Here is an 8,678-nt window from a genome sequence, read left to right on the forward strand (position 1 = left end):
GCTGAGGTCGAAGAGTTTGCTGCCTGTGTTCTCCTTTAGGATTTTGATGGATCTTGTCTCACATTTAGGTTTTTCAACCATTTGGAGTCTACCTTTTGTGTGTGGTGTAAGGAAATGGTCCAGTTTCATTCTTTTGCATGTGGCTGTCCAATTTTCCCAACACCATTTGTGGTGTTTTTTCCATTAGACATTCTTTCCTGTTTTGTCAAAGATTAGTTGACCATAGAGTTGAGGGTCCATTACTGTGCTCTCTATTCTGTTCCATTGATCTATGTGTCTGTTTTTGCACCAGTACCATACTATCTTGATGATGACAGCTTTGTAATAGCGCTGGAAGTCCGGAATTGTGATGCCACCAACTTTGCTTTTCTTTATCAACATTCCTCTGGCTATTCAGGGTCTTTTCTGCTTCCATACAAATTTTAGGATTATTTGTTCCATTTCTTTGAAAAAAGTGGATGGTATTTTGATGGGGATTGCATTGAATGTGTAGATTACTCTAGGTAGCATTGACATCTTCACAATGTTTGTTCTTCTGATCCATGAGCATGGAACGGTTTTCCATTTCTTTGTGTCTTCCTCAATTTCTTTCATGAGTATTTTATAGTGTTCTGAGTACAGATCCTTTGCCTTTTTGGTTAACTTTATTCCTAGGTATCTTATGGTTTTGGGTGCAATTGTAAATGGGATCGACTCCTTAATTTGCATCTCTTCTGTCTTGTTGTTGGTGTATAGGAATGCCACTGATTTCTGTGCATTGATTTTATATCCTGCCACTTGACTGAATTCCTGTATGAGTTCTAGCAGTTTTGGGGTGGAGTCCTTTGGGTTTTCCACATACAGTATCATATCATCTGCAAAGAGTGAGAGTTTGACTTCCTCTTTGCTGATTTGGATGCCTTGGATTTCTTTTTGTTGTCTAATTGCTGTGGCTAGGACTTCTAAAACTATGTTGAATAGCAGTGGTGATAGTGGACATCCTTGCCATGTTTCTGACCTTAGGGGGAAAGCTCTCGGCTTTTCCCCATTGAGAATGATATTCGCTGTAGGTTTTTCATAGATGGCTTTTATGTTATTGAGGTATGTACCCTCTATCCCTATACTCTGAAGAGTTTTGATCAAGAAAGGATGCTGTACTGTGTCAAATACTTTTTCTGCATCTATTGAGAGGATCATATGATTCTTGTTCTTCCTTTTGTTAACATATTGTATCACGTTGATTGATTTGCAGATGTTGAACCAACCTTGGGGCCCAGGGATAAATCCCACTTGGTCATGGTTAATAATCCTTTTAATGTACTGTTGGATCCTATTGGCTAGTATTTTGGTGAGAATTTTTGCATCCATGTTCATCAAGGATATTGGTCTGTAATTCTCCTTTTTGATGGGGTCTTTGTCTGGTTTGGGGATCAAGGTAATGGTGGCCTCATAAAATGAGTTTGGAAGTTTTCCTTCCATTTCTATTTTTTGGAACAGTTTCAGAAGAATCAGTATTAATTCTTCTTTAAATGTTTGGTAGATTTCCCTGGGAAGCCATCTGGCCCTGGGCTTTTGTTTGTTGGGAGATTTTGGATGACTGCTTCAATTTTCTTAGTGGTAATAGGTCTGTTTAGGCTTCTATTTCTTCCTGGTTCAATTTTGGTAGTTGATACATCTCTAGGAATGCATCCATTTCTTCCAGGTTATCTAATTTGCTGGTATATAGTTGCTCCTAATATGTTCTTACAATTGTTTGTATTTCTTTGGTTTTGGTTGTGATCTCTCCTCTTTCATTCATGATTTTGTTGATTTGGGTCATTTCTCTTTTCTTTTTGATAAGTCTGGGCAGGGGTTTACAAATCTTTTTAATTCTTTCAAAGAACCAGCTCCTAGTTTCATTGATCTGTTTTACTGTTCTTTTGGTTTCTATTTCATTGATTTCTGCTCTAATCTTTATTATTTCTCTTCTGCTGGGTTTAGGCTTTATTTGCTCTTTTTTTCCTCTAGCTCTTTTAGGTGTAGGGTTAGGTTGTGTATTTGAGACCTTTCTTGTTTCTTGAGAAAGGCTTGTATTGCTATGTACTTTCCTCATAGGACTGCCTTTGCTGTATCCCAAAGATTTTGAACAGTTGTGTTTTCATTTTCATTGGTTTCCATGAATTTTTTTAATTCTTCTTTAATTTCCTGGTTGACCCTTTCATTCTTTAGTAGGATGCTCCTTAGCCTCCATGTATTTGAGTTCTTTCCGACTTTCCTCTTGTGATTGAGTTCTAGTTTCAAAGCACTGTGGTCTGAAAATATGCAGGGAATAATCCCAATCTTTTGGAACCAGTTGAGACCTGATTTGTGACCTAGGATGTGATCTATTCTGGAGAATGTTCCATGGGCACAGAGAAGAATGTGTAATCCGTTGCTTTGGGATGGAATGTTCTGATTATGTCTGTGAAGTCCATTTGGTCCGGTGTGTCATTTAAAGTCTTTATTTCCTTGTTGATCTTTTCCTTAGATGATCTGTCCATTTCAGTCAGAGGGGTGTTAAAGTCCCGCACTACTATTGTATTGTTGTCGATGTGTATCTTTGCTTTTGTTATTAATTGCCTTATATAATTGCTGCTCCCATGTTAGGGGCATAGATATTTACAATTGTTGGATCTTCTTGTTGGATAGACCCTCTAAGTAGGTTATAGTGTCCTTCTTCATCTCTTAATACAGTCTTTGGTTGAAAATCTAATTTGTCTGATATAAGGATTGCCACCCCAGCTTTCTTTTGGTGTCCATTAGCATGGTAAATTATTTTCCACCCCCTCACTTTCAATCTGGGGGTGTCTTTGGGTCTAAAATGAGTCTCTTGCAGACAGCATATCGATGGGTCTTGTTTTTAATCCAATCTGATAGCCTGTGTCTTTTGATTGGGGCATTTAGCCCATTTACATTCAGGGTAACTATTGAAAGATATGAATTTAGTGCCATTGTATTGCTTGTCAGGTGACTGTTACTGTATATTGTCTGTGTTCCTTTCTGGTCTATGCTGCTTTTAGGCTCTCTCTTTGCTTAGAGGATCCCTTTCAATATTTCTTGTAGGACTGGTTTCGTGTTTGTAAATTTCTTTAGTTTTTGTTTGTCCAGGAAGATTTTTATCTCTCCTTCTATTTTCAATGACAGCCTAGCTGGATATAGTATTCTTGGCTATATATTTTTCTCGTTTAGTGCTGTGAAGATATCATGCCAGTCCTTTCTGGCCTGCCATGTCTCTGTGGGTAGGTCTGTTGCCAATGTAATGTTTCTACCATTATATGTTACAGATCTCTTCTCCCGAACTGCTTTCAAGATTTTCTCTTTGTCTCTGAGATTTGTAAGTTTTACTATTAGATGTCAGGGTGTTGACCTATTTCTATTGATTTTGAGAGGGGTTCTCTGTGCCTCCTGGATTTTGATACCTGTTTCCTTCCCCACATTGGGAACTTCTCTGCTATAATTTGCTCCAATATACCTTCTGTCCCTCTCTCTCTTTCTTCTTCTTTTGGGATCCCAATTATTCTAATGTTATTTCGTCTTATCGTATCGCTTATCTCTCGAATTCAGCCCTCGTGATCCAGTAGTTGTTTATCTCTCTTTTTCTCAGCTTCTTTATTTTCCATCATTTGGTCCTCCATGTCACTGATTCTCTCTTTTGCCTCATTTATCCTAGCAGTTAGTGCCCCCATTTTTTATTGCACCTCATTAATAGCCTTTTTGATTTCGACTTGGTTAGATTTTAGTTCTTTTATTTCCCCAGGAAGGGTTTCTCTAATAACCTCCATGCTTTTTTCAAACCCAGCTAGTATCTTTAAATTCATGTTTCTGAACTCTAGGTCCAACATTGTACTAATGTCCGTATTGCGTAGGTCCCTGGCAGATGGTACTACCTCTTGTTCTTTTTGTTGAGGTGATTTTTTTTGTCTTGTCATTTTGTCCAGAGGAGAATAGATGAATGAGAGAACAAATGCTAACAGGTTAACAACATCCCCAGAATATATATTCTAAACAAATCAGAAAAGACCTGAAACCAGGGGAGAAGAAAGGGAAAGAAAGAAAAAAGAGAGAAAAAAAGATAAAGATAAAAACAAACAAAAACAGAACAAAAATAAAACAGAATATGATCAAATATGATCAGATTAGTGCATAGATCAGTGCCACACACTAGATTTTGGGTGTATTTTGGTCTGTTAGAAGAAAGTACCTCCTAAAATTTTAAAGAAACAAAGACATATATGTACAAAAAAAAAGGTTGATACAATGAAGGGATGGAATATGACTGTAAAGATGAAAATTATAAAAGATTTTATAAAAGGAATTGATAAGATAATAAGTTGTTTGGAAAAAGAAAGAAGATTTAAAAAGAAAAAAAAAAGGGAGAATGTGATCAGGCAAGGGACTAGAACAAAGCCATACACTATTGATTTAGGGTATATTTTGATCTGTTAGAAGAAACTGTATCTCAAAATTTTAAAGAGAGAACAACCTATATATATATATGCCATTATAAGGGTAACTACTATGAAGGGATAGAATATGACTCTAAAAATGAAAAATAAAAATGTTTTTTTAAAAGGGATTGATAAGACATTGGTTGAAAAAGGGAAAAAGAAAAATTCAAAAAAAAATCAAAAACAAAAACAGTTAAAAAAAATTAACTTTGAAAGACTAATGAATCATGGTAAAAAAAAAGCCATGAATTCTATGTGCAGTATTCCCCTAGCGCTGGAGTTCTCCCGTTCTCATTGATCAGTAAACTTGGTCTTGGCTGGCTGTTCTTGCTGATCTTCTGGGGGATGGGCCTGTTGCCATGGTTCCCAAGTGTCTTTGCCGGAGGTGGAATTGCCCCGCCCTTGCCGGTCCGGGCTAAGTAATCTGCTCGGGTTTTGCTCTCGGGAGCTTTTGTTCCTTGCAAGCTTTCCGTACCACTTTGGAGGACAAGAGTGAAAAATGCCAGCCTCCAAACTCCGCCCCGGAGGAGCCGAGAACTCCGGGCCCTACTCCTCAGTGCGCTGCCCCCCAGAGAAAAGCAGTCATTCACTCCCATCTCCCCAGTCTCTGGCCGCACTCCGTGCTCACCCAGCCTGTGACTGAGCATTTCTATCTCTGGCTCACGACCCTGTGTGAAGTCTCCAAACCCAGCAGATCCCTGCAGTGCGCTCTCCCGCCGCTCCTCCTGGGGGAGGGAGGGGAGTCTCCCCGGATCTGCCACTTGTTGGGTCCCTGCTGGAGGAGAAGTGGCCTGACTGTGCCTCGGATCATGGTTTATGGCCACCCCGAGCTGAGAGCCCGCACCCAGGCTCTGTCTCTGCCGCCGGCTTCCACGCTCCGATACCTGGGAGCTCTGTTGCACTCAGGCACCCCCGGTGTTTCTGTGACCCCGAGGGTCCTGAGACCACACTGTCCCGCAAGGGTTCCACCTCCCACTTAGCCACTGGAGCGACGTCCCTCAGCGGAACCGACTTCTAGAAGTTCTGAGTTTGTGCCCTGCGGCTTTATCACTTGCCAGAAGCGGCCAACAGAGGCCCCCTCCCATGCTGTCTATCCTCCCCCAGATTCACTTCTCCTCACGTCCTACCTTCCAGTAAGTGGTCGCTTTTCTGTTCAGAGAGTTGTTGCTATTCTTTTCTTCAATCTCCGGTTGAGTTCGTAAGTGTTCAGAATGGGCTGATCCCTATTCAGCTGAATTCCTGAGACCAGACGAAATCCAGCGGCCTATAGGAGTTTTATCTATAAAATAGACCTGAAATATCTAATAAGTTTTGTCTGTGTAGTAACATCTTTCACAACAGAATAAACAGATTCAAGTACATTTTATCTTCTTGAAATTTCATAGTTTAGTATTTAGGTAATCCAAAGGATTTATCTACTACCTATTCTTTAATTTAGCAGCCAAAGTTATTATAATTTTCATATAATTTATACATCAAAACTGAATGCTTCAAATAGAGTATTTCCACTGAGTTTAGCACTGATAACACTTGTTTCTGTCAGAAAGCTTTTCCTTCTCAATTCTTTCATTTTACTTTAGTGAAGGCTTATCCACATTTGGCTTGGTATAAGGTGGTTATCAGAAACATATTTGAACATTTTATTAAGACAAACAATATTTTTATGTAAATGTTCATGTAAAAGAAATGTCTCTCCCTGTAAGTTTCAGAAGTAATATGTGATTATCACAACCTGACTGACTTCAGATTTGTGTTGAGAAACCTTGTGTAGGCAGCTATTTTTTCTGAAAAACACTGAATTTCAATATTAATATGATGGTGTAGAAATCAACATGGCATAATTTTATTGGCTTTTTTCATGTTCATGATTTGATGACAGTTCAAATTTATACTTAAAGACTTTATTGTGCAGATATCTGATATATTTATTAAGATATTAAATATTACCAAAATTTCCAAATATTTTACATTTTTATTGATATTCATTTTCTCATTCAACAAATTCTCAGTGAGCTGTGTTGCCTATGCTCTTCTAATTATTGGGGATTCAACAAGGACCAAAAGAAGGGAGAGCCCATGAATTAAGAAAGTTTGTAGTTTAGAGCAAGGCTCTGCAAAATAAGCATCCACACAAAAAAGGATATAGCATGTTACATGGTGAAATACAAGAAGACAGATCAGTCAGGGAAGTGACAGGTAGTCATGAGCAAATGGGGTATTTTGTGGGGTTTTTTTGCTTGTTTGTTTTTTTTCCCCTCAGTTGTTGAAGGGCTGTAGTCATTTTTGTTAGGGTGTCCAGATTAGATCACATGAGAAAGAAGTGGTATTTGAGTAAAGACCTGAACAGAGGGGTGAACAGTTTGTGAATATCCGAGATAAATTTCTTAGTACAAGAAACTGAAGATTTCATTCAAGAGGCCCTGAAATATGAATATGCATGCTTGCAATATTTAAGAAAAATGCAAAAAGGCCAATTTCGTGCTCCCTGGGAGGTTACTGGAAAACTGCACCTAAGAAATAATTGGTTGGATAGAAGAGGACAAAATAGATCACTGTACATAGTTTGTCTTTTACTCTGAGTGAAACAGAGCACATGGCCTGAGTTTGACTGAGGAGTAATATGATGTGACTTAAGTTACTAAGATTGCTTTGGCCAATGTGCTGAAAATTGGCATGTAGTGGGAAGGCAAAAGTAAATGCAAGATGGAAGGTTAAGAGGATATTTCAAGAATTCTGGAAAGAAATGATGGTGGCTCAGACAGGCATAGTATGGGTTTGCTCAATGGGTAAGGAAAAAAAAATCTGAGTATAAGTTAAGCAATACTCTAGAAGGAAATCTATATGCATAATATTCTATACTAATATATACTTATATGTAAGAACTGAAATAACACATGGTTCTATGAATAATTGCAACTTTTACTTTTTGAATAAATCTTCTGACAGTAGAATAGTGTCTTTTTTCATTTAGGGATGGATATACTGGTTTTTTTGGTTGTTGTTTGTTTTTAAATATGGAATGCTTCACAGATTTGCATGTCCTCCTTGTATAGGGGCCATGCTAATCTCTATCATTCCAATTTTAGTTTATGTGCTGCTGAAGGGAGCACATGGTGGTTACATTGTCAAAATTACAACTAGTCTTGTTCTGTCTCTGCACCATTCCTATCCCATACTATGGACTGTAATAATTCATACAAAATCTCATTTCTAATTAAAAGTTTAAGATGAAAGAAAATATGTATGTATGTAGTATTTAACCAAGACCCATATAATTCAGTTTCTGCTTATGTAATTATTAAAAGTCAAATACAAAAGAATTTTCATCAATTTTACATTAAGACAGCTTTGTCTCTGCCAATATCCTAGGAAGACCAAACAGTCTTTAAAAAAAAAAAAAATTATTCTACCTATTGCTTTACCAAAAGCACACTTTTAAGGTATTTTATATAGATTTTGGAAAAGGATGTATAACTTACATTACTTTAGAAGAGGGTAACTCCCCCTTCCTTTTTCCCCCCAAATCATCACGGTCCTCCTCTTAATAAAATATGTTAGATGGCAAGTTGTCTGTTTGATGCCACTACTCCCACCCAAGGCTGGTAAAATTATTTCTCATGATATGCCCCCTCTATTGTCCCAGGTGAGACTTGATCAAGAAAGGAAAGTGGTTAAGATTTAGAAGATGGAAAGAAGCAGGGATCATTACTCTTGGTACATTGTGGTATACAGGCATGATGATAAACAAGGGCAACTATAATGTGTTTATTTTATTTATTTTATTTTTTTAAAGACTTTATTTATCTGACAGAGACACAGCGAGAGAGAGAACACAAGTAGGGGGGAGTGGGAGAGGGAGAAACAGGCTTCCCACGGAGCAGGGAGCCTGATGCGGGGCTTGATCCCAGAATTCTGGGATCATGACCTGAACTGAAGGCAGATGCTTAATGACTGAGCCACTCAGGCGCCCCCATTTGCTCTTATTTTAGAGCTGACCAACAACAGCACAAAACCTGCTACTTGGAGCTGTAAGAGTGACAATTCCCTTAGAAGCAATGGTTTTCACAGAGAAGCAGTTTTTTAAAGTGGCTTCTTAAAGCTTTCTTAAAGGTTCTAGATCTTCACAAGCTCCCCTCTCATGGTTGTATTTCAGCTTCCAGATATGCAAGATTTCTCACACTTCCCTACAAGTTCCAACTTATCTGTCACTGCTGACGCTTCAGGCAGCTACAG

General features: G+C 38.3%; 1 non-coding gene across 1 annotated transcript; it reads right to left on the bottom strand.

Annotated features, from left to right (window-relative positions):
* Window positions 1-7,453: 7,453 nt before the first annotated feature.
* Window positions 7,454-7,555, bottom strand: LOC112826943 (U6 spliceosomal RNA). The gene has a single exon (XR_003209086.1). It is a non-coding gene; the product is annotated as a U6 spliceosomal RNA (small nuclear RNA).
* Window positions 7,556-8,678: the final 1,123 nt, after the last annotated feature.

This window comes from Callorhinus ursinus, unplaced genomic scaffold (genome assembly GCF_003265705.2).
Source record: "Callorhinus ursinus isolate GAN/ISIS: 27379988/994484 unplaced genomic scaffold, GSC_fseal_2.0 scaffold7, whole genome shotgun sequence".
NCBI lineage: Eukaryota > Metazoa > Chordata > Mammalia > Carnivora > Otariidae > Callorhinus > Callorhinus ursinus.